This window comes from Cebus imitator, unplaced genomic scaffold (assembly GCF_001604975.1).
Source record: "Cebus imitator isolate Cc_AM_T3 unplaced genomic scaffold, Cebus_imitator-1.0 Scaffold467, whole genome shotgun sequence".
NCBI classification, from domain to species: domain Eukaryota; kingdom Metazoa; phylum Chordata; class Mammalia; order Primates; family Cebidae; genus Cebus; species Cebus imitator.
This window is the reverse complement of record NW_016107782.1, coordinates 1,277,537-1,302,523: the sequence shown is the minus strand read 5'-3', so window position 1 is coordinate 1,302,523 and position 24,987 is coordinate 1,277,537.

The following is a 24,987-nucleotide window of genomic DNA, read 5'->3' as shown; positions in this document are numbered from 1 at the left end:
TGGTATGATGGTAAAATATTGTTTTACAAAATGCCAGATTTGGTTTGCTAACACTTGTATTTTGTTTAGGAGCTTTGCATATTGTTCATGAGAGAAATTGGTCTGTAATTTTTTCTCATCCTTTTATATTCTAGTATCAAGGTTTTGCTGGCCTGATAAAATAAGCTGGGAAGTGTTCCTTCTTTTTCTGTTCTCTGTTAGTGTTTATAGAAAATTGGACTATTTATTCTTTGAGTATTTGGAAGAACTCACCAATGAAACTATTTGGCCCTGACAAATTTTTGTTGGTCTGTGTAGGAAATTTGACTACAGATTCAATTTATTTAATAATTACAGAACTATTCAAGATTTCTGGGTCTTCTTGAGTCTCTTTTGGCTAGTTCTATTTTCGTGTGGGAATTTATCAATTTTGTCACAGAGTTGCCTGTTGAATTCAACTTATTATCTTTTAGATGTCTAAGGCGTCTGTAGTGATATTCATCATTTCATTCCTGAGATTGTTCCTGATATTGATTAATAGTGCCTTCACTGTTAATTTCTTGATCACTTTCACCACAGTTTTATGACGTAATTATTATTTTCAGAAAACAGCTTTGGCTTCATTGTTCCTCTCTATTGTATGTTTATTTACAATCTCATAAATTTCTGCTCTTTATTCTATTTCTGCTTTCTGCTCCCTTTGGGTTTTATTTTGATCTTTTCTAAACTTTTTCAGCTGAATATTTAGCTCGGTATTAGCTAATTTTTTTCTCTAATATTCGCATGAAAGATTATAAATTTCCTCTTAGTACTCATTTGGCTATATTCCACAATTTTTAGTATGTAATATTTTTTATTATCACTTACTTCAAAATATTTTTCAATTTTTATTATGATTTCCTCTTTAACCAATATAGTTGTTTTAGATACATATTTTTTAAAGTTTCCAAACATATGGGTATTTTATAGTTACCTTCTTGGTTTTTACTTCTAGCTGAATTGCAAGATAGCCAGAGAATATATACTGCATGATTTCAATCATTGAAACTTGGTGGCTCAGGAATCAATTTCATAAATGTTCCTGTGTTTTAAAAAGAACATGTATTCAGCAGATATTGATGCTGTGTTCTGTATATATCCATTAGGTCAAGGGTGTGAATTGTATTGTTCAAATTTTCTATTTCTATGCTGAACTCTTGCCTCTTTGTTGAACAAAGAAAACATAAAAACAGTGTTAGAAAACTCCCACTATGGTCATAAATTTATCTGGTTTTCTTATATGTTTATCAATTTTTGATTCACAATTTTTGATATATATTTTATACAAATTTAGAATAGTTATATTTTCTTACATATAATTATCTTTATCTCTAGTATTTTTTCATCTTGAAATCCATTTTGTGTATTATCTTATTATACCAGCTTTTGGTGGGGGGATTATAGTATTTAACTCATCTTTTTTTTCCCCAGTCCTTTTAAACTTTCTGTATTTTTGTGTTTTAGCTCTATAACTAATAAACAGCATATAACTGAAAAATTTTGGGGCCATCTTTGTCCTTTATTTAAAGCCTTTGCTAGTACATTAGTTTTATACCTACTTTATTGTTTTAAACGATTTGTCCTACCTAGTCTATTTTTCTCTGTATTGCCTTATTTGGACTTGATTTTTCTTCTACAAGTTTGTAATTTTATTTACTTTGTTTCTATTCATTTAGTTGTTACTCTATATTTACTGTAGCATGTGTACTTTAATTATACAAGTATTAAGCTAATAAATACTTTTGTCATTGATCTTAAAATACTTTAATTCCATTTAGCCCTCCTATAATTGTATTTGATTATTTTAATGTATTTTAATGATATCATTGTGTTCATACTTCATGGCATTATTACTGTCATTTATACCATTCAATGGTCATTTATATCAATCCCATATTTAGCTTCTTTGTTCTTTATTTCTTCTTGGATTATAGATTTTCTCTGGGATTATTTTCCTTCTGTCTTAAATACTCCTTTAGAATTCCCTTTTGACAGGATTTACTAGTCATTCTGTCAGTTTTTGTTGGACTGAAAATGTCTTTATTTTAACTTCATTCTTGAAAGATCATTTTGCTGTGCATAAAATCTGTTGATAGTTACTTTCTTGTAGCATATTGAAGAGGTCATTTTCCTGTCTTCTGGCTTTCACTTTAATTGAGAAGTCTCTCAGTAGTTTCCCGTTTTGAAATTAGTCTATTTTAAGATTTACCATGCTTGGGTTTCTGCAACTTTACTCTGGTATGTTTAGATATAATTTTCTTTTTATTTAGCCCACTTAGGAATTACTGGACTTCTAGAGTGGGTTGATTGGTATCTCTCATCTCTAGAAAAATTTCAGTTGCTATCTATGCAAATATGCTTTTGTCTCATTCTCTGTCCTTCAGAGCTCCAATTAAAAACGTATATAGCCATCTCTCTGTATTTCCTATAATTCTTTACCTCTTCTCTGTGTTCTCCATATTTTGCTGTCTCTGCTCTGCATTTTGGATAACTTCTCTGACCCATCTTCTAGTTTAGTAATTTTCTCCTCAACTGTATCTGAGCTCCTGTTAAACATACCTAATTTTTTTTTCAAATCTGCAAGTTCACTTTAATTATCTGTTTTTTGCTGATATTTTCAAGTTTGTTTTTAATTTCTTTAAGTATAATAGAAATAGTTGTTTGATAATCTTTTCTAATTTATCTTTATGCTAAGTGTATAGCACTTTGGGATTCCAGTTTTGTTGAGAGATGGATAGGTTCTGGGTGTCCCATCTACTTCCCTGTGACATTCAGGCAGTGAAAGCTGCAGCTCATTTTCTTCTGCTTAAGGAAATGTCCTCAAGACAAAAGATTTTGTCTTTGGCTTTCTATTCAGTTTCTTCTTGTACTTAAATTTTAACCTGGTAACTGTTTATATCTTATCGGTTTTTATGTGCTCGTGAGTTTTTTTAAAACATATTTTATCCAGTATTCCTAATTTTTTTTTTCAACAGGAGAGTTGGTGTGAATAACCCACATGTTATCAGAACACACACATATACAACTGGTTAGCTTCAAAGTTCCCGTCTTTTAATGTCCAAGCTCATTTACATGGAGTCAAGAGAATTGTGAGTCTTTTATGCTTTCCAAGGAATCTAGAAAACAGGAATGGGGTAGGAATTGGAGCGTTATTCTTCCCAAGTACCTTATACCCAAGCGTTGCTGACATGGCCTTCCAAGGAGGGTATCCTACTTTCATAACTCTCCAGAACAGGAACATCCCCTAGTCTCAGGGGTCACATAGAAGGATCAAACATTCTTTTCTCCATAGATACAAAGAAGTGCTTAAAATCACACTACCATGTCCCTAGATTCTCAGAGTCTCAAATCCTTTCCTAAGAACTCTCTCACCATGGCGTGCTGCCATACATGCCCAAACCTTGGGGGGCATATGGAAGAGCAAATGCTCTTTCCTCCACAGTCATAAAGAAGTGCTTAAAATTACACTCCCAGATTCCCAGATTCTCAGAGCCCCAAATCTCTTCCCAAGCACTCTCTCACCATGCTATGCTACTATATATGATGCTTGTACAAGAATCTGCCCCTGAGCCAACATCTAACTGGAGAAAAAGATGCTGGTACTGTGCCTTACAGGCATCCTAACATTTAGGGAGGATTCTTTTTTTTTTTTTTTTTTCTTTTTTCTTTTGAGACAGAGCCTTGCTCTGTTGCCAAGTCTGGAGTGCAGTGGCACTATCTCAGCTCACTGCAACCTCCGCCTCCCAGGTTCAAGTAATTCTCCTGCCTAAGCCTCCTAAGTAGCTGGGATACAGGCATGTCCCACCATGCCTGGACAATTTTTTTTTTTCTTGTTTTAGTTGAGGTGGGGTTTCTCCATGTTGGTCAGTCTGGTCTTGAACTCCAACCTCAGGTGATCCACCTGCCTCGGCCTCGCCAAGTGCTGGGATTACAGGCATGAGTTACTGCAGCCAGCCAGGTAGCATTCTGTTGAAGTCCTGTCATTCTGCTTCAGGGAAGAGAAAGAAACCTCCTGTTCTCCTCCACGTAGAAGAAGGACCCAAACAGTATACTCCCAATGATGGTCAACATCCTTCTGCCTTTCCCCTTCATCCTATGTAAACAGGTGGGTTGGGTGGATGTGGCATTAGTGCCTGATATTATACTGGTACTTCCTGGCAAACCTGCAGGAAGAAGTCTGGCTCAAACCTTAGAGTGTGAAGTAATTAGTCCCTTTTGTCCTCAACTGGCCTTTGCCTCGACTGTGGCAGAACTAGAAGAATCAAACTCATTATCCTGTTAACAATATACATGGTCTTAATGGTTATTCTCCCAGATGTCAATAGTTGCTTTTCTGTTCTAGGGTGTTGAGTTATTGGGTGGTTTAAAAATATTTCTTCCTTTTTTTCTTTTTCCTCATCTATGTTTTCCAGTTTTTCTACAGTGAGCACACATTCATTGTACAATTTTTTAAAAAGTAGATGCTTCTCTGGATGCTCCATCTTTATTAATGGGTAACTGCTGTACTCCCTTAAAATACTCATTGAATTATTACCAGTTGCATTTTAGTTTTCTGACAACTGGCTTTAATTCTCAAATGTAGAAATGAATTTCTTATCTTTTGACGCTTTTTTTTTTTTTGGTACACCTGAGTTTCAAACTCTGTCAAGCGATTTTGTTGTGACTTTCAACTCATACTTTAATAAAAGCAATTTCTGTTTCAAGGCTCTAAAAGAAATGGAAAATCAAAAATTAAATTAATTGTTGTACTTAATCTCTGACTTAACATTAAAATATCACCTCCAAAGAAGTGATAGGTGGAAATAATTGTTCCGTGCGAGACATTCTAAGGGGCTATTTGAAACAAGTCAATATAGGCTTCTTCTAATTTGGTCAACTCAGCTTTTGCCTCTCTCAGGTGGAAGAAACTCACTGGCATTCACCTGAAGTGCTGCTTTGATTACATTGAATAAATTCTTTGGTCAGGAAAGAAAACAGAGAACTGGGAAGTGGTTCTTGACCAGCCTGGTATTTTTCCATCTTGTCTCTGGCTAGCTATGTGTTCTTTTCAGTTGTACTGGTTTGTCCCAGAAAATTAGGTTCATTGGGCAGGCACTTTAAATTTTCAGATGAAAATTCTTGATTAAATATCAGTTGAATGTTCTTTTATGCTGGCATCATGACCTCAACAAGGCAAAAGAATTTTCAATTACGTGAAGCATGTACTAATTAGACATCTTCCCTGTGCCCCATTCTGTGCTAGATTCTATCAGAGATTGGAGGACAGGAGAGGGACCCTAAGTTATGCTGAGTCTAAAGAAACAAAAATGATATCTTTTTCTGTTTCGTGTCTGTTTATATTACTGAATGTTCCTTAGATAACATGTTACTTCTCTCAAGGAGGACAGACAATTAAAAGGAAGATAATAAGGAAATTATTCTGTGCCAAATAGTTTAGTATAGATAATTGATAAGGGACTTCAAGTGGGGGAAAAATCAGTGTAAGCAGCATTGATGGGAGTGGTTACTATGGACTGAGGAAATCAGATGAACTTTGAAGAATGAACAGGCTTTGGGTAGACAGAAAAAAGAGTGAGGACTTTTATGTGTGAAAAGTAACAGGGTAAAAGGTGCAGAGTAGGAAAACAGTAAGTCCATACATACCTGATCCAAAAAGAGTGGGTGGCTGACAAGTAGAACAAGAGGAGGGTTTGCAATAATTCATAATATGCACATATGGAATAATAATATCTTGAGATATTTATCAACTTTATATATAGGTAAAAAAATGAGCTAAAATGACAATGTTTTAATCTGAATTGATTTCCAAACACTACTTGTTTACTCCATGATTAAGTCTTTTAGAAATGCTACAAACAAAGGGTAATAGCACATATATGGATTCTTCATAAATATTATTTCATGTAATGTACACTGCAATTCTTGGAAGTAGGAATTGCATTTGGTTATTGGTAAAAGAGACAGGAGAATAGTAGACTAAACAAGAAAGAAATTTTTCTCTTGCAGTAGGAAAAATTCAAAGTTAGTCAATCCCAGGCTAGCTCCATGGCCATCAGTTACCCAGTTTTCTTTCATCTCTCTGTTCATTAGACTTAGTGAATGGCTTCTACTCTCATGATTGCCTTGTGGTGGCAGGATGGCCACTATAGCTCCAGCCATCATATTCATGTTCCAGGTGGGAGGAGGAAGAATGAAGGTGAAATGCAAAAGGGCACACTCCTAAGTGATTCAGCTCTCTTTTAAAGGGATTCCCAAAAAGCTCAATACAGTGACTTTTGAACTGTAATCTCACCCTTATCTGTAAGTAAGGCTAGGAAATGCTCTTTTAGTGCATTGTTGCTTCCAACAATAAAGAAATTCTGCTAGCAAGAAAGAAGAGGGGTGGTGGGGACAATGTGCATTGGCTAGGCTGCTAGCAGTCTCTGTCAGAGTAAGCTTACTGACATTTTACAGCAGAGGGAACTGATCCTCAAAAGTGCTAAGAAATGATCCCAAGACACACAGCTCTGTCTTAAATACACTCTATTTACCACTCTGTGCAGTGCTTGTGCATGAAATTCTAGGCCTTCTTTCTCTAGTGTTGATCTCATGCTTTCTCTTGTGCATGCTGAATTATTATTCTCCTCTTGGAATTTTATTATCACTGCCTAGCTGCAAGGAGATGCTTCAGTATCATTAAATGAACAGGGAACTTGAACTAAACAACTTCCCACATATATGTATTGCGGCTGATCTTGCTGAAGTTGATTGAAGTTTCTATAGGTACCATTTGTAGAAGTCTTGGGAATGAAGCATCTATACAATCTCCATGTATGCTATCATATGTGTTTCATTTCATCTCTGCTGACCTGGTCTCTTTCTTCATCTCTTCCCATTTAACATTTATCCATTTGTCATTTCTTCCCGAACCACCACATTTTTGCCTGTTTCAGATTTGTCACCCAATTACTAACACTGTTCTCATGATAAATTGTGAGCAAAAACATGCACAGGGCATCATTTTGCCTAGTCTCCATCCTCAATCTAAAAACAAGTCATTTTTTGAACACTTTGTACAAATCACCTACCAAGTACTATGAAACATAAGGATAATCATGCTTAACCTCAAACAATCTAATTGGAGAAATGAAATGCATACACATTAAAGGACAGCTAATAGTGCATGGCAGTATATAAATGCAAGTCAAATGAGGGATAGACAATAAATGCTCTCAGTGTTAAAAGTAAGGAAAAATCCTTTTTGGCTAAAGAGGTTAGGGAAAGCTTTGTAAGACAAGAGGAAATGGATTTGATTCCTGTGGGACTTAGGAAAGTTGAAAGGAGATGAAAGGTTTCCTTAGGAGAGGAAATGGCAAGATCAAAGCCACAGCAATGAAAACTATTGAATGTGTTCAAGAGATTGGAGTGGTTGGGTCTAGCTGAAATAGTTGATTAATATGGGAAAGAAGAGAAGAGACAGGCTAGAAAACTGGTTTTACTTCCGATGATGGAAAGCCTTAAATGCCAAGCTAAGGAATATGAATTGGATATACATTTGGACTTTATCCAAATTGCATATAGGATTTAGAGCAGCACTTAGTGAATATTCTGACTTAAAAGGAGTAACTCCAAGTCTAAGTGTCTAAGTAATCTTTGCTCTGTGTACCCAATTTTCTCCACCCTGGAATTCTTTATCTGATCTGTGGTTAGCTGGCTTAGGCCTCATGGCTTCCCTACCTTTTCCTGCAGCCTACTTTTCATTTGCACTGACCCCTTCATCAGTGCAATTACAAAGAAGAGAGGAAATGTAACTTAAACCAATCTATTTTATGAGTTAGGTTTTACTGGTTTCACTAATAAGTTTTAGAGAGAAAAAAATCTAAAAATCTCTAGAATGAATATGGCCTTTGATTATTGAATGACTGTCTCTAGGAAGACAAAAAAGTAGTGGCTTAGGAGAAATGTACATATGGATTGTTCACACTTTGGGAACTAGGAAAGATGTCGTAGCCCTTTTCTGTCATATCTATCTGTCACTCAGTTTTGCAAATGAGGCAGCTTGCAAAATGGCAGTGGTACTCTTGACTCTGCCCAGTTTCAGGAAGACAATTAGGTAAGAAAATTAGTAGCAGTGTCTCTTCCCAAGTCAATTCCCTCAAGAAAGAAAATGACATTATCTTATTTGGGGCTACCTAGAACATTTTGGGGTTGCAAGTAACAGACAACCTAACCCAAATAGACTTAAACAAGAGAAGAATTTACAGTATTCGTTCAAAGAAAGGAAAGAAAGAGAAAGAAAGAAAGAAAGAAAGAAAGAAAGAAAGAAAGAAAGAAAGAAAGAAAGAGAAAAAGAAAGAAGGAGAAAGAAAAGAAAAAGAAAGAAAAAGAGGAAGGAAGGAAGGGAGAAAGAGAGAGAGAGAGAAAGAGAGAAAGAAAGAGTGAAAGCGAGAACTTAGTTCATACACACAAAAAAGGAACTTACTAGCTTAGGGGGTGATGTCGTCAGGATACTGTCTCTTCCCATCTCTCAACTCTGTTCTCAACCATGTTGTGTTATGTCTTATATTCTTGGGATAGCAAGATGGCCGTCCACAGCTTCAAATTTCAAGGTTCAAGTCCAGCAGGAAAGAGCACATGCTTCCTCTTAACAGTTGCAGCAAAACTTCGTCTATGGAGTCAGGTGTCCAGTCAACTCAATTTGAAAATCCATGGACAATGAATTTTGTTCATGAATTTTGAACAAAATGGAAAAGGCAGTGCTTTCCATGGCACTTCCCTAGAAGAAGATGGACTAGTTACTGGATGAGGGGGGAAATAACAAATATCTACAACTGTTACCTACAAAATGCCTGTCTCTTTATAATGCACTGCACAATTTCCCCCATTCTTTTCAACTTTCCAGTGCCATTGTGCTATGACATTTGTAAGAAGAGAATACACAGAATGTAAAAATATACAGTGCCCAAGAGTGGACTACACTTTTAATTTAGAGTAATGTTTTGGGCACATGGGGAACTAGCCTTTTTGGAACAGCTGTTCCATAACAAGGGATTCACTTCACTATAATAGCTCATCTTCACAACATCCCTTTGAAATAGGCATATTCTTATTTTTTGATAAAGAAACTCCAGTTCAAAGAGGGTAAGCATCTTACACAGTGTCACATAGCTTAAAAAGAATGTGCATTGGTAGTGGTACTAGAAATCAGGGCTTTCAAATTCAAAAATCACTTCCACTATGCTGCCCCAAGTCTGATTTCTTTCGCAGGGCTGTTCTCATTTCCACAGCCATAAAATTATGCTGTGCATTATCATGTCTTTTTCTCATTAAATTCTAAACCACTGCCTGTTTGTGAAGATAAAAAAAAACCCTGAGGATTCAACCAGTAAAAGCTGAAAAGAATCTTAGAAATAATCTAGTTCAAAACTAAAATTCCTGCTTCAAAAGATGAGAAAGCAAGTGTTGGTTGTTCTAGATCATAAAAATAGAGGGTGGCACTGGTCAGGGAACCTGATTTCCAGGTGCTTGTTGAACTCGGATTAATACCCTGTCTCCCCCACTTCCTTTATCTTGCCTGAATGTGACCTTGGGAAAGTTAACTTAATCCCTCTGAGCTTTAGTGTGCTCCTTTGTAAAATAAGGACAATATTATTGAATTTCATTGAATCCTAAGTGCATATAATTTCATAGTTTAGCTCTAAAATCTAAATGTGGCTTAAAATGGAAAGCCAATCATAGTTTATGATATTACTGTCATAGCCATATACTGAAAAAGTCATGTCTCATTATCAATGGTGCCTTAGATTCTATGAAATATGGAAAAACATTCTGCATATGGGATATTATGCAAACATGTACTAAAATAATGAGGGTATATCATTTAGAATAATAATTCTGGCACATAGTAAATGCACACACAACTAACACAGCATGTGTTAGTTGTGGTCACGGTGGCGGTGGTGGTGGTGGTGATGGTTGCACTGTATATATATAAGAGTATGTGTAAAACTTGGCTGATGGATTCTTTTTAGGGGATGAAGTGGTCCCTGAGCTTGGTCACCATTTACAGCTTTGTCTCCTTGGCTTGTGGGCAGCATAGTGGTTTTCCTTGCTTATCCTGTATTCTTGAGTGTTATATTTGGTTTCCTGGAACCAAACCGTAGCCTCCCAAATCCATTTAAACTGAATTATCTAAATAAGTATTTTCCTTTGTTTAATCATAAGGTAAAGTGACCAATTATCACTCACGTTTGTGTTATATAGATACAGGGTATATAGCTTGGACTAATTTTCCTTATTCTTTATAGTCAATTGATAAAAGTGGTTTTTTACAAACAGTTTCCCCAAAACTCTCAGCTTCATCTCTTTATGACACAAAAATGCATCACAGTAGGCAAACTGACATGATGTGGAGGTTTGGGTTTTTTGGAAGAAATATATCTGTACTTAGAGTAGCAGCTATGGCTTTCTTTATTAGGAAGGGAAATCTGATTCCATTCAGTTGTAAGCTTAAATTGGCACAATATCAAACTAAGTCAAGTTTTATTGATTTCTAAGACAAATGTCTGAGTGTTTTTTTCATCCTATTGATAGGTGGAGTTTTGAAAGGCACAGTATTCTTTAAAAGATAAGGCAGTCATGAAAAGATATTATGTTCCTTTCCTCCAGTTTCCAAAGTGTCACTGCCTATAGATTTGAAACCAAAATAGGTAATATCTTTACTGATCTTGTTATTCAAAATTCACAGCTTTTCATAGTATTCTTCTATTCATCATTTTTCCCTTGTCTTTCAGAATGTCTATAAAATAATGGGTTATTATTTCTGCTACTTATGTTAGTGTTTATGCCAGCAGGGGAACATATTTTATTATTTTTAGAGAATAGAAGCTATTTCTTGAACCAGGAAATTGAACTTGCTATTTAAAAAATAAAGAAAAGGCATTTGTCTCATCAATCCCTATTTGATTTCATCACCAATCCCTATTTGATTTCCTCTCTAGGGTAATTTTTCTTCCCTAGTCCCTAAAATCACTGCACCCCACACACATAAACAAGAGGCCTTTTCCACTGTACACTGTGCAAATCTATATTATTTATTTTCATTGTACATTATAATATCTGGTTCTATTTTCTTTTTAAATAGGGTGTTCCTCAAGAACAGGAACTGTGGGAACTGTGGCCATTTCATTTCTGTATCTCTATAGCTTAGAGCACTAAATTAAAAAGCATGTTAAACAAAAAGATCTAACTTTGAAAACATTCTTGTACTCTGGGGATAACCATGCATTCAATTTTAAAATGTGTGTTTACCCATTGGGTAGGAAGATTCATCACCAAAGTAGATTTTTGTTTCTCAGAGCTGCACCTGCAAAGTTGCATGCACCACTTTAGGTAATAATCTAGCTAGAGACACTTATAGGCACATATTTACTTAATATTAAGCTGGGCTAGAAAAGAAACCAATTTGAAATTGCTTCCTCAGCTGAAAGCTCTATGCTAACAATAAAGTTTAATTTCAGCAGCTGTAGTTCTCAAATCAATAGACTGCAAAGAGGGTGGCAGAATTTCAGTTTTTGGTTTTGAATACTAAGCAGGTCAGAAGTTGCATTATTTAAGAACAAATTTACTGGATTTTAAAAACAGCTTTTGGTAAATTAGCTATATGGATTTATATTATTTTCAATACTAATCTAAATTTTAAGAGTAAGAAAATAATGTCCAATCATAAACCATCATATTTTACATGAATTATATGAATAAGAGGTTCTTTGAGCATTTGTGACGTCAAGAGAAAGACATAATAAATCTGTAAATGATAGATATTAAATAACATCAGACAATTGATATTCTTACCTGATAAAGAGTTTCAGGGCACATTGTTCGGTCTTTGTTTAAAGCAGAAGCAGTGTGGTAATACTTCCTGGTAACCAGACTATGTAACACTAATATCCAACTAGTTTTACCTTTTAGCAGTATCTACTTTAGAGTGTGAACACATTTGTGATGAACATTGACCAGGTCATGGCTATGTTGGCTTTTTTACCTTGATCTTGTTTCTCTAAGTATGTTGTCTTGCCTCATCTTTTAATAACTAATTGTGCTGGTAGTCACTGGGGCACAGGGCTATCAAATCATGGATATTTTTATAACCAAGAAGTTTGAGAAATATAATTAAAATGTAAATAAATTGGGTTGGGGCAGTGGTTCGTGCCTGTAATCTCAGCACTTTGGGAGGCCAAGGCTGGTGGATCACTTGAGGTCAGCAGTTCAAGACCAGCCTGACCAACATGGTGAAATCCCATCTTTACTAACAATAAGAAAATTAGCTGGGCATGGTGGCATGCACCTGTAATCCCAGCTACTCAGGAGGCTGAGGCAGTAGAATTGCTTGAACCTGGGAGGCAGAGGTTGCAGTAAGCCAAGATCGTACCAGTGTACTCCAGCCTGAGTGACAGAGTGAGACTCTGTCTCAAAAGAAAAAAGTAAATAAATTAATTGGTCCTTAGAAAAAATGAATGATATTAAATCTCTCCAGGATTAACAATGCATGCACTTAAACCAGAGTGTTCCAGGCCCCCTATTCTGGGTGTTCATAAGCTGGGGAGACAGCAACTTGTACCTACAAATATTTTCTAAGGTAAGGTTGTATTGGAAGGTCTTGAAGCATTCTGAAATAGCAGGTAAGAGCTGTCATCATTTATGAAAGAATGTTAAAGGGCAAGATGATTAGTGTTTAAAGCAGAAACACAGCGAAGGAGACAGGGCAAGAGATGGTGGTGAATGGGGTCAGGACCCTGGACAGCTCTACTAATCCTGATCCATGGCAGGACTTTTTTCTTGACAGCTTTTGGAAGCATGACCCATCTTATTCATAGGCTTTGCTTCTGATTAGGCTGTGAAGTTTCAATGTCATAGACTTACTATTTTATGCTCTTTTATTTTGGGAGGGTAATAAATAATAATTTTAATTTTCATCTACCTTTTATATCCACTGTGGGTGATATGGATTCTGGCCTGACTGAAAGTTCAGCACTGTGGAGGCAATATTTTCTTAACTATGAGTGGTGTAGAGGTAGGATTGTAGGCTACCCTCATACTTTAACATATTTTTCTACCATATATTTTTTTCTCAAAGGTAAGAATTGGCTCTTGAGCATAGACTATAGATATAGCCCAAAACTATTTTTTAAAACAATGTCCCCATGTTCAGTTTGTGGAAGACTTGGAATATATCCATTTAAGCACTTATTTTTCTCTCTAATTAAAAAGAAGATAAAAAACACAAGTTTTCTCTTTGTAATAATTTTGTGTAATTAAACTCCAGGCTTTTAGATGAGATGCATGCTAATAAATTCTCAATGGAATCTTTCAGAAGTAAAGCACAGCTGTTCAATTCATGAATTTATTTTGCACTGTCTTAATAGAGTGTTTTTCTCAAAAGGAATTTTATTCTTTTGATGGCCCAAATGACCTTCTGTATTTTTATCTTCTCTCATCTTTAATTTTTTCCTAATCTTTCTGTGTAGAGATGGGTCTCAGTATGTTTCCCAGACTGGTTGCGAACTCCCGACCTCAAGCAATCCTCCCACTTTGGCCTCCCAAAGTGCTGGGACTACAGGCATGAGCTACTGTGTGCCTAACCTTTTCCTGATTCTTGATCAAAAGTACTTGTCTGCCTTAGCAAATGTATACTTTTTATGTCAGATCAGTTATTTCTATAACTGTGTTTAAGATTCATTATTTTTTATTTCCCTTCTCTGTGCTAAAGATTATAACTATTGCAGGAGCCCTTAAACTCAGAGGGTTTAACTGGGATTTTATTAAAGTGTATGATCTGACATTCTTTTCTTAACTGAGCTGTTTTACAGGTTAAGTTCTAATTTGGGTTCATGAAACAGGCAACAAGATTATTCTAATTCAATACATGGCTAAAAACAGGGAAAGAAAGAAGCGATTATTTAATTTAAAAACAACTTTTACCACCCACCTTCAATATCTGAGTAACTTAAAGCAAGCCACAATGACCATAAAGCAACCTTTTAAAAATTGTTGGAGACCCCTGTCCACCAGCATGTTCCAAACAACATTGGATTGAGCCTAAATCTTTGAATTTTTGAAGACTTTCTCTAATATCCTGCTTATATGACCTTAAACTCTTTTCTCACCTCATTTTCCATCAAGTGTTACTATTGACTACTTTGAATTCTGATCTTTTGTACCAACTTGATAGAAGGTATTGGTTAGGAAAAATGGGAGAAGGAGCACAAAGGTGGAGGAGGGGAAGGACATGGAAGAGAAAGACTGACAGTAAGCTTAGAACATGGCCACTACATGCTCTTCATTGTATTCTATGTGAATTTCCCTTGGCAGCCCGATTTGGTATTATTATCCTCAAAAAAGTACTTGGACAAAATTTATAGCATTAAAAATCCCTAAACAAGATAACATCTCATTTCATCACCCACTTAAATAAAGCTCTCTCTTTTTATGGCTGGTCAAACCCAGTGCTGAGTTCATCTGACCAAGACAAATGGAGATAGCTCCAGTACTTTGTCAGAAATCTAAGGATGTTCTACCAAGGTGTCTCTAGGGTTTTAAAAAGTGAAAATACATTCTGATAAAAAATTATCCCTTACATTATTCAAATGAATTTTATTCAGGGGCATTTCAAATGAAACTTTTTGAATTAATCACTAGAAAGAGAATGTCAAAGGATAAATAAAAGTGTTCAATATTCAGAAGAGAATACATGAAGCGTGAGCATCAAAGATTCTAGAAATAGAAAAATCTTTAAATAGAAAAAGCCCATACCTTGTCAGTTCAAGAGATTAAAATTTTAAAAAAAAATCTGTTTTCCACTTAGAAGGAATTTGGGTCACAGCAACACTTGTCTCAACCATCTGAGCTCTTTGTTGGCCTCTTCCCTTTTTGTGTTTCTTTTCTCCCTAGGTTTATTTAGATAGCACCCGTATTCTAAGGAGCTTAAAATGGTAGCATTACACTCTCAACCTTTGAAACATATTAAGAGGTAATTAAAGGACAAATGTTGTTGATTTTTACATCCCACATCAGATGATATTTATTCTATGTTTAGCAGACATGTATCAATAGTATTCCGCTATGGTAAGCAAGGTAGTTAGATCTTGGCCTCAAAGTACTTATAATTTAAAACCATCAATAAAGATAAAAATATTGAAGTACATGCCAACAAGCATGAAACTGCATAATAAATCTAGAAGTAGAAGCCAGAGACAAGCTTCTAAAGAAAACAGTATCTAGAGTTTTAGAATTCAAGAGAAACATTATCTTTGCTTTTTAGAAAGTGTAGGAAGAAGGAATTATAAACATACCAGCTTTTCTACGGGATGCTCTGTGTGTGTGTCTGTGTGTGTGTGTGTGTGTGTGTGTGTGTGAGAGAGAGAGAGAGAGAGAGAGAGAGAGAGAGAGAGAGAGACGGAATCTTGCTCTGTTGCCCAGGCTGGAGTGCAGTGGCCTGATCTCGACTCACTGAAACCTCTGCCTCCCAGGTTCAAGCAATTCTCCTGTCTCAGCCTCACGAGTAGCTGGGATTACAGGCACCCACCACCATGCTGAGCTAATTTTTGTATTTTTAGTAGAGATGGGGTTTCACTATGTTGGTCAGGCTTGTCTCGAACTCCTGACCTCATGATCCACCAGCCTCGGCTTCCCAAAGTGCCTGGTCTAGGGGATGCTTTTCAGCAAAACTATGAAGCTACAAATTTTGGTCACCTTGGCCTCTCATTCTTTCCCCTTTTTTGGTGCCCTTTAACTCCTGACATTTAAGCCATAAGGGGACTTCAGTTCTCTACCTATTCTCTGCCACCCAGATCTAACTAGACCAGTGATTTTTATCTCAGAGTTCATTCTATTTGTCGAATTCCTTCTTTCAAATTGTATGTGTCCTTTAAGTCTCATCTCTCTTGTGAAATAAAAGACTTTACTCCTTGTTCATAGGATTTTAAGCATCAGTAAATATACATGAAGGTGGGGGTAGTATTTGAGGACTAAACATGCTTTCTTGGACTACTGCGATTCCAGGACAAAGACTGTACTTTTTCTTGTATAGTCATCCTTTTTAATTTTTAAGCTACTTAGGGCTTTTCTTTATGATTTATGAGTATCTGATTAAACTTCCAAGTATGATAGTGGTGATAGTGATGGTAATAACAATGTTATTCTAATTGCTTAGAGTGTCATCAGGTAAAGAACTCAAGTTCATTTTCTTTCAGGGAAGTATTGCATGCAAAGATTTGGAATCTACACATACAGAATGACGTCTGAATGAATAAATATTATCAGAAACCTATTAGGAAGAAATGATAGGAATATCACTAGTATTTTAGTGACGATTTTCCAAATATGAAGAATGACAAAGAGAAGAGGCAACATAGTAACCTGTGTTAAGAAGAGTTTGGTTTCATTATGATCTTATACAAGTTACTTATCTCTGTAACGCTCACCCTCTTTACTTGTCAAATGGGAATAATAAAGCCTATTCTACAAAGATATGGTGGGACTGAGACCCCAGCTCAGTAAATCGTACTTTCCTATTCTTCCCATGTGAAAAAAAAAAACCTAAAGAAAAAAACCTTAAGCCTAAATACAATACACAAAATATAACCAACAGAGACCATAGCTAGAAAACTCTTGCATACTATATGTCAATGAATACAAAATGTCACAGACATGATATATTGCTGCTATAAAATAGCCACAGTTTTAAAACTTACCTTGAAGACTTGAAATATGAGAGGTGAATTCAGAGCAACCCCACAAAACTTTATAGAAACATGATTGATTTTCCATTTCTCCTGTGGGATTTTCTTCTACTGAGCCACATTTTCCCTCTGAGAAAACTCTGTGGGATGTGGTGGAGGGCACCTGTAATCCCAGCTGTGCTGGGAGGTGAAGGATTGCTTGAGCCCAGGAGTTCAGGACCAGCCTGGGCAACATAGTAAGACCCTGTCTCAAAACAATCAATCAAACAAAAACCCCTGGATAAAATTTATTTCTAAGACTTTCTATAATAATTATACAGACTCAGATTATTTTAATTATTTTTTTAATTTCTTTTTTGAGACAGAGTCTCACTCTGTCACCCAGGCTGGAGTGCAATGACACGATCTCAGGTCACTACATCCTACACCTCCTGGGTTCAAGTGATTCTCCTGCTCCAGCCTCCCAAGTAACTGGCATTGCAGGTGCCCGCCACCATGCTAAGTAATTTTTGTATTTTTAGTAGAGACAGGGTTTCACCATGTTGGCCAGGCTGGTCTCAAACTCCTGACCTCAGGTCATCCACTCACCTCAACCTCCCAAAGTGCTGGGATTATAGGTGTGAGCCACTGTGCCCAGTCAGATTATTTTAATTATGTGTACACATGCTTACAGCAAAATTTACATGTTCATATGCCTCTATTAAGTCTTCCCACATATTTGTTATGCCAAGCTCACAGATATTTCCATGTGAATTGTAAGAAACTTGAGGGCCAGGCCATTGCTGCCTTTTAATGTTCAGTAAATACAATGTGCCCGTTTTAGCCTTATCTTGCTTGACCTCTCAGGGCTGTCTGTCGCTGGTTCCCACTTCTTGCAAAATTGTCCTTAGTTACTGTGATTCTGTACTCAGCTAGAGCTAGATTTCCTGTCTCAAGGTGTACTTCCCAAATTCCATTTCTTTTCTGTTAACTTCTTAGAAGCTGATGTTCCTTGGGCATCTACTCCATTGTTTCTTCTGTTTGCATTCTACAAATACTCCCTACACTGCTTCATCTGTTCCAGCGGCTTGAACTAACATTCACATATTCAACTAATGTCAAGATCTGGAGTTCTAGCACATTCTGTCTTCAGACCTCCAGGTGTATATTTTTAAATGACTACCAGACATCTCCACTTATATCTCTCACACCTCAAATCAGCATTTCTAAAACCCAACACTCTTTATCGCCCTCTCCATTGTGCCTTTCCTTCTATATTCTCCTCTCTTGGACACACCTCCATCTGCATCACTGCCCAAGACAGACACCAGGGAAACATCCTTAAATCAGTGTCTCCCATACCCAATAATCAAACTGAGATCTACCTCTTAAATATCTCTTGATACTCTCCACTTCTTTTCGTCACCGCTGCTATTTGGCCACTATACACCACATTTTTGCTGAATTACTGGAACAGCTTTCTGTTCTCTCCTGGTCTCTTTCTTATGATGCTTGCTTGCTCAGTACTGCCCCCATTCTTCATATTGTAGTGAAAGGCAAACCTGACTTAAGTCGTCCACTTGTTTAAAACATACAAATGGCCTTCACGGTCCTCAGGATGTATAAATCCATTTTTCTTAGCAAGGCCAACAAACTCTTCACAGGCTCCTCCTTTTTCTGCCCAGCATCATCACTTGCCACTTACTTTCTCATTACTCCTGCCCTGAATGATTTGAAGTTCTCCAAATGTCACATTTTCTCTTGCATGTTTGGCCTCTGTGACCACCCCACCCCTTTACTCTGCCTTAAGAAATTTCCCTCTTCCTACCCTTGACTAAGTTACAGAGTATCATTTAAGAATAATGCAGTTTCAAGCAAATTCTCCTCCTTTTCCAAAGTGTAACCGTTCACTTTCGAAAAGATCAGCTTTAATAGAAAATAGCCTATAAATTGGGTTTCCTTTTGATGTATTCATGTTAATGCTGCTAGAATGTGACTCTATAAAGCCACAAACTGCATTTTTTAAGATCACTGGTTCTGGATGTAGATGCCACCTATTTATGTGACGAATACTTAAGTAATATTTACTGTGCATCAGGTACCTTACCTATATTCTTTTTGGTTTGTTTGTTTTTTAGTTTTACGAGATGGGGTCTTACTATGGTTGCTCAGGCTGGAGTACAGTAGCCATTCACAGGCACAATCATAGTGCAGTGCAGCCTCAAATGCCTAGATTTAAGTAATCCTTCTGCCTCCGCCTCCCTAATAGCTGGAACTATGGGCACACTCCACTGTGCTCATCTTACATTAACTTTTTAGTCTTCATAACAGCCCTAAGAAGTAGGTAGGGTTGTCATTTACCATTACCATCTCACAGACAAGGTAACTGAGACATCAAGGATCACTGTCCATACAGTTAATTAGTAAGAGACAGGCTTCAACTCAAGCAAATTAGATGTCAAAGTCTAACTGCTTAATCTTTACACTAAATTGCCTTAGCACAATTGCCTTAGCTTTGGGAAGAAAACCTTCAACGGGCTGAACTGAGGAGTTGGGGATTTTCTTTACTACTACTAGTGGTGAACAAACTTGTCTGTCCTTCTAAATCTACTCAACAGATGGTGGTACAAACCTAAATTATCCTTCTGGATGCTGGCATGTCACCTCAACTTATCTTCAGTTTTCTTCCTAGAGGACCTGGTTTATACAAAGCAAGCAGTAAGCACACACAAAGCAAAGAGCTCTCAATAGTTGCCAGGGGACACCCCATCCTCTCTCTCCCAAGCCAAAACATTCGGGTCTAGAAATGTCATTGAGCTTAGCAGCTTTTACTAGAACAGGGTAGTGGTTTTGACAAACATTTGAGCATAAATTATTATTATTATTATTATTATTATTATTTATATATTTTATTGCATTTTAGGTTTGGGGGTACATGTGAAGAACATGGAAAATTGTTGCATAGGTACACACATGGCAGTGTGGTTTGCTGCCTCCTCCCCATCACCTATATCTGGCATTTCTCCCCATGTTATCCCTTCCCAACTCCCCACCCCTGCTGGCCCTCCCCTAGCTCCCCACTACAGACCCCAGTGTGTGATGCTCCCCTCCCTGTGTCCATGTGTTCTCATTGTTCAACACCCACCTGTGAGTGAGAACATGCAGTGTTTGATTTTCTGTTCTTCTATCAGTTTGCTGAGAATGATGGTTTCCAGGTTCGTCCATGTCCCTACAGAGGACACGAACTCATCATTTTTTATGGCTGCATAATATTCCATGGTGTATAGGTGCTACATTTTCCCTGTCCAGTCTATCATTGATGGGCATTTGGGTTGGTTCCAAGTCTTTGCTATTGTAAACAGTGCTGCAATCAACATTCGTGTGCATGTGTCCTTATAGTAGAACAATTTATAATCCTTTGGGTATATACCCAGTAATGGGATTGCTGGGTCAAATGGAATTTCTATTTCTAGGTCCTTGAGGAATCACCAGACTGTCTTCCACAATGGTTGAACTAATTTACACTCCCACCAACAGTGTAAAAGTGTTCCTATTTCTCCATATCCTCTCCAGCATCTGTTGTCTCCAGAGTTTTTAATGATCGCCATTCTAACTGGCATGAGATAGTATCTCAATGTGGTTTTGATTTGCATTTCTCTAATGACCAGTGATGATGAACATTTTTTCATATATTTGTTGGCCTCACATATGTCTTCTTTTGTAAAGTGTCTGTTCATATCCTTTGCCCACTTTTAAATGGTCTTGTTTGTTTTTATCTTGTAAATCTGTTTTAGTTCTTTGTAGTTTCTGGATATTAGCCCTTTGTCAGATGGGTAGATTGCAAAAATTTTTTCCCATTCTGTTGGTTGCCAATTCACTCTAATGACTGTTTCTTTTGCTGTGCAGAAGCTGTGGAGTTTGATTAGGTCCCATGTGTCTATTTTGGCTTTTGTTACCAATGCTTTTGGTGTTTTAGTCATGAAGTCCTTGCCTATGCCTATGTCCTGAATGGTTTTGCCTAGATTTTCTTCTAGGGTTTTTATGGTGTTAGGTCTTATGTTTACGTCTTTAATCCATCTAGAGTTAATTTTAGTGTACAGTGTCAGGAAGGGGTCCAGTTTCTGCTTTCTGAGCATAAATTATTTAACACAGTACATACACAGTCAGGATTCACCACATATACCAAAAGAAATCAGCTTTCCGGTCAATAGGCTCTGCACCTGTGACATATCTCTTTGATATTCTCATTAGGTCTCCATCATAATAAGCAAGTGAATATTGCTTATTTTGTGTCCATGTGATCTGAAGTTATGTCTGAAAACCTAGGCAAAACACTAAAGATTAATTTCTCTTCCACCACGATCTTACTCAATGTCGTGTGAAGAAGGCACTTACTTGCAAGGCAACTGTTCATCTGTAATTTTGAATTAGATCTTCACAGCCTACTCTTCTGCCACTAGATTCTTCTTTATATGTTATTCAACACTTTTTCCATGAGCATTTCGTACCACTAGTTCTTGGGAGATGGGTTGAGGCACACATTATGAAAACTAAGTGTAGCATAGAAGGGACAAAGAACGCCAGCCAGAAACATAAATTACGTGAGAATTTGGCCCTCGTGACTACATACGATTATCTGGATATCATATAATTACTGCAGTGAGGAGTCAAACCTTTTCCACCCTCATCTTGGACACCATGCATTCTAATCATGCAGCCCAAGTTTGGAACACTACACCTTTAATTCACACGGAATTTTCAGTCATTACAATCCTGCACCCTGTCTTCCATGAATGGTAGTTAATTCAGTTCTGTACCTGCACTTTCACCATTGATTTTTTTTAAACCTATGCTTTAGCTTTATAGTTTTTCCCAAATACATTTCGTGTTAATAGTTTTAAGCACTTTTTCTGTCCCGCTTGTCTTTGATGGCTTCACTAAGAAGAATTGCTAGTCATTGATTCAGCCCTCCTCCAGAATATTTTACCTCAGGACATTTACATCGGGCTAAATTAGGACATTCTGAAATGATGTGATACCAAATGCCTTTAACTGCTTTGCAATCAATTCCTAGGAATGAAGTAGGGATGGGGGAAAGAAAAGAGATGGAGGATAGGAGATAAGAATAAAGCTCCAGAAGATGAGTGAATTTTTTAAACACGGGAATCAAGAAATTCATTATACGTATGAAAAACACAGCTGTAACTGGAATAGGGAGTGATTCAGCCTTCCATCCCGGCAGCCTTTTAACTCTGGCAGCATGAATTGGACCTGAAAGACTTCTACTGCTTTGAGTTCTGATTTTCATTTAGTCCTATCAGCAAGAAAAATCACCCTGGAGCAATGAGCATGCTGATTTTGTTAATTCCCTCAAATATGTCCCTTGTTTAAATCACTGCTGATTAAACATTCGTGACATCTTTCCTTTCTCAATGTGCTGTGACTCATCAGGTGATCACAGTGGAATGAAAAAACCAAATTGTTTTTGTTTTTCAATGTTTACTGAAAGTGAGCAAGGGAAAAAAATAATAGCTGCTAAAATGATGAATGGCTGGCAGGCTGCACGTCTTCACGTTTTGGTGGTCTTTAGGAAACAAAATATCATCTGTAAGAGAAGATCATCAGGACCAGAGTCAGACCATAGATTTGAACTACTGCAAGCCTGGGTTTCTGCTGCCAAACAGAGCCATTCCAAGTAGGGCTGATTGTTCTGCTGCTATTCAAGGTCATTTGGACAGAGGTGATGATTTTGGCTATGATCATGGATTTTCACTTCACGTTATCACAAACAGTGTACAAATTCACTCCAATATTTGATTCTCTATTTACTCAACAATCTGAATTTTAAGATAGTAAAATCACTGGCCACAAATAAACCAGGCCCATGTAAAATGTTGTTACCTGAAAGTTGTTTTACTAAGCTACTTTTAGCATAGCAAAAGTTACACTTTCTGTTTCATATATGACAATAACAAGAATAGGATGACTACCACAGTAAATTACTTCCACCTGCCTAATAATCAGTCAAGCTCTGGCAGTCATACTAGGGGGAGAAATGATTACACAGAGTGTGACACAATTGAAGGAGCACTGCTCTCAGAGTTAAGAGAACAGATTTTCTGTTCTTGGCTGTGCTCACAAATTGTGTGGCCTTGAATAAGTCATTTACAACTGCTGATCTTCAATTTCTCATCTAAGTAGACATCAGACTACAATACAATCCTGGATTTTATATTCCATGCTAAGGTTTCCCTTATCTGAACAAGAATTGTTTTCGTGGAATATGTTAATAGGATTTTCGATGTATACCCAATTCAGTGCAGTCTAGAACATTATTTAGTTATTGCTTAAACAATCTGAACAAAAGATCAGGTGATAAATCACGCTTTCTTCTGCCAAGAAAGACCCTATTTTAGAAGTATGATTTTGCTGATTTCAGAGATCATTCAAAAAAAATACATTTAACTAAAATGACACATTCATGTTACATGCAGAACTGCTGAGGTTGGAAATGAAGAAGGTCTAAATGCCTTCAGCCTCATTCTGGGACCTGCCACTAACTCCCTTCTGAGATTCAGTCCAGTCACCTAACTTTTTTGTATCTAAATATTTTTATTTCTATCTTAGAGTTAATTATTTAAGCTTGACTCAGTAAACTGCGACAGATAGAAATAAAAATAATTTGGGAGCATGAAGCCCATGGGACAATATCAGAAAAAATGTTACAAATTTACAAGTAATTAAAAGGCTAATTGTTGCTTTCTTCAAGCCTTGTTATTGGCAATATAAGTGTTTTGTGATTTGGAGAACTCTAATAGTAATCTGTCGGTTGTCATGGCAATGGCTACTGCTATTGCCAGCCTACATGGAAGGATCCAAAAGTAGGGAAATAATTTAAAAGTCTTTCACCTGGCCATGGCTTATGAAGTGGCAAATATTTTCTTCCTCTGGTCTGTGTGCTCTTCCTATTCCCACTTTCTGCTGCATCGAAGGCCAAGGCCATTTTTTCACCCTGTGTTCCTCTTGTTCAGAGCCACTTGGTTCCATTGGCCAGTGGTATGGGACAATTTTCTTTTTCTTCCTTGTCAGATCTGAGAAGGCTTCTGAATTCAGGAGAAGTAGGGGTTGAGTCATGGAAAGTATTTTGCTTGGGGAGAATTAAAAGGAGGTTCTCTTTTCCTCCAATTAGGGCTAGGAAATGGAAGTCTGTAAAATCACCTTCATGTAACACAAAGGTAACTAATAGAGTGGCTTAACACAAATTTGGCTTCCCATTTGAAGGCAAAAGAGAAAGAAATGTGGATTGGGGTTAAGTGTTTACAAGAGTTTACTATATTGTATTTTCACATATCTACTTATGCTGTTTCTTTTTCTCTTCCCTGTTTCAGTAAGTTCTTATGACTTCCAGGTCAAGACAGTAAATTGAGCCAATGTTAAACTCTCATCTTCTGCTCAAATATACACATAAATCACAGGTAAATACATGTTCTCAGTTGAAGAAGCACATGGCCATATTCAAAAACAAGAAGGGGATATGTGGTCCAAAAACCAAGATATCACACCAAAAAAAAAAAAAAAAGGCAAAACCTAAAAAAAAAAAAAAAAAAAAAAAAAATACCTGCAAGCAGCTGAAGCCACAGGCCTGGCATAATCTAATAGGAGCTCCAAAATGAGGAATAGAGAACATAGATGCAAAGCAATAGCACAATAATTAATACCTGGAATTTCTCAGTATTAAGGAAAGGAGTTTTCAGATTGATAAATTCTACTATGTGTCACATGGGATAAATATACTTTGAAAATTCATATCTACATATATTATGGTAAAAATGCAGAACATTAAGATAAAGAGAAAATTCTACAAAACAAAACCAGAAATCAGATTATCTGTAGATTTTTATCAGCAAAAATAATGCCTTAGGAAATGTAATCCATTTTTAGGAAGTATCTTTACATTTCTAAAGAATAAATAACTGACTTTGGGAGGCCGAGGCAGGTGGATCACGAAGTCAAGGGATCGAGACCATCCTGGTCAACATGGTGAAACCCCGTCTCTATTAAAAATACAAAAAATCAGTTGGGCATGGTCATGTGTGCCTGTAATCCCAGCTACTCAGGAGGCTGAGGCAGGAGAATTGCCTGAACCCAGGAGGTGGAGGTTGTGGTGAGCCGAGATCGCGTCATTGCACTCCAGCCTAGGTAACAAGAGAGAAACTCCGTCTCAAAAAAAAAAAAAAGAATAAATAACTGTACTATAACTATGTAAACAAGT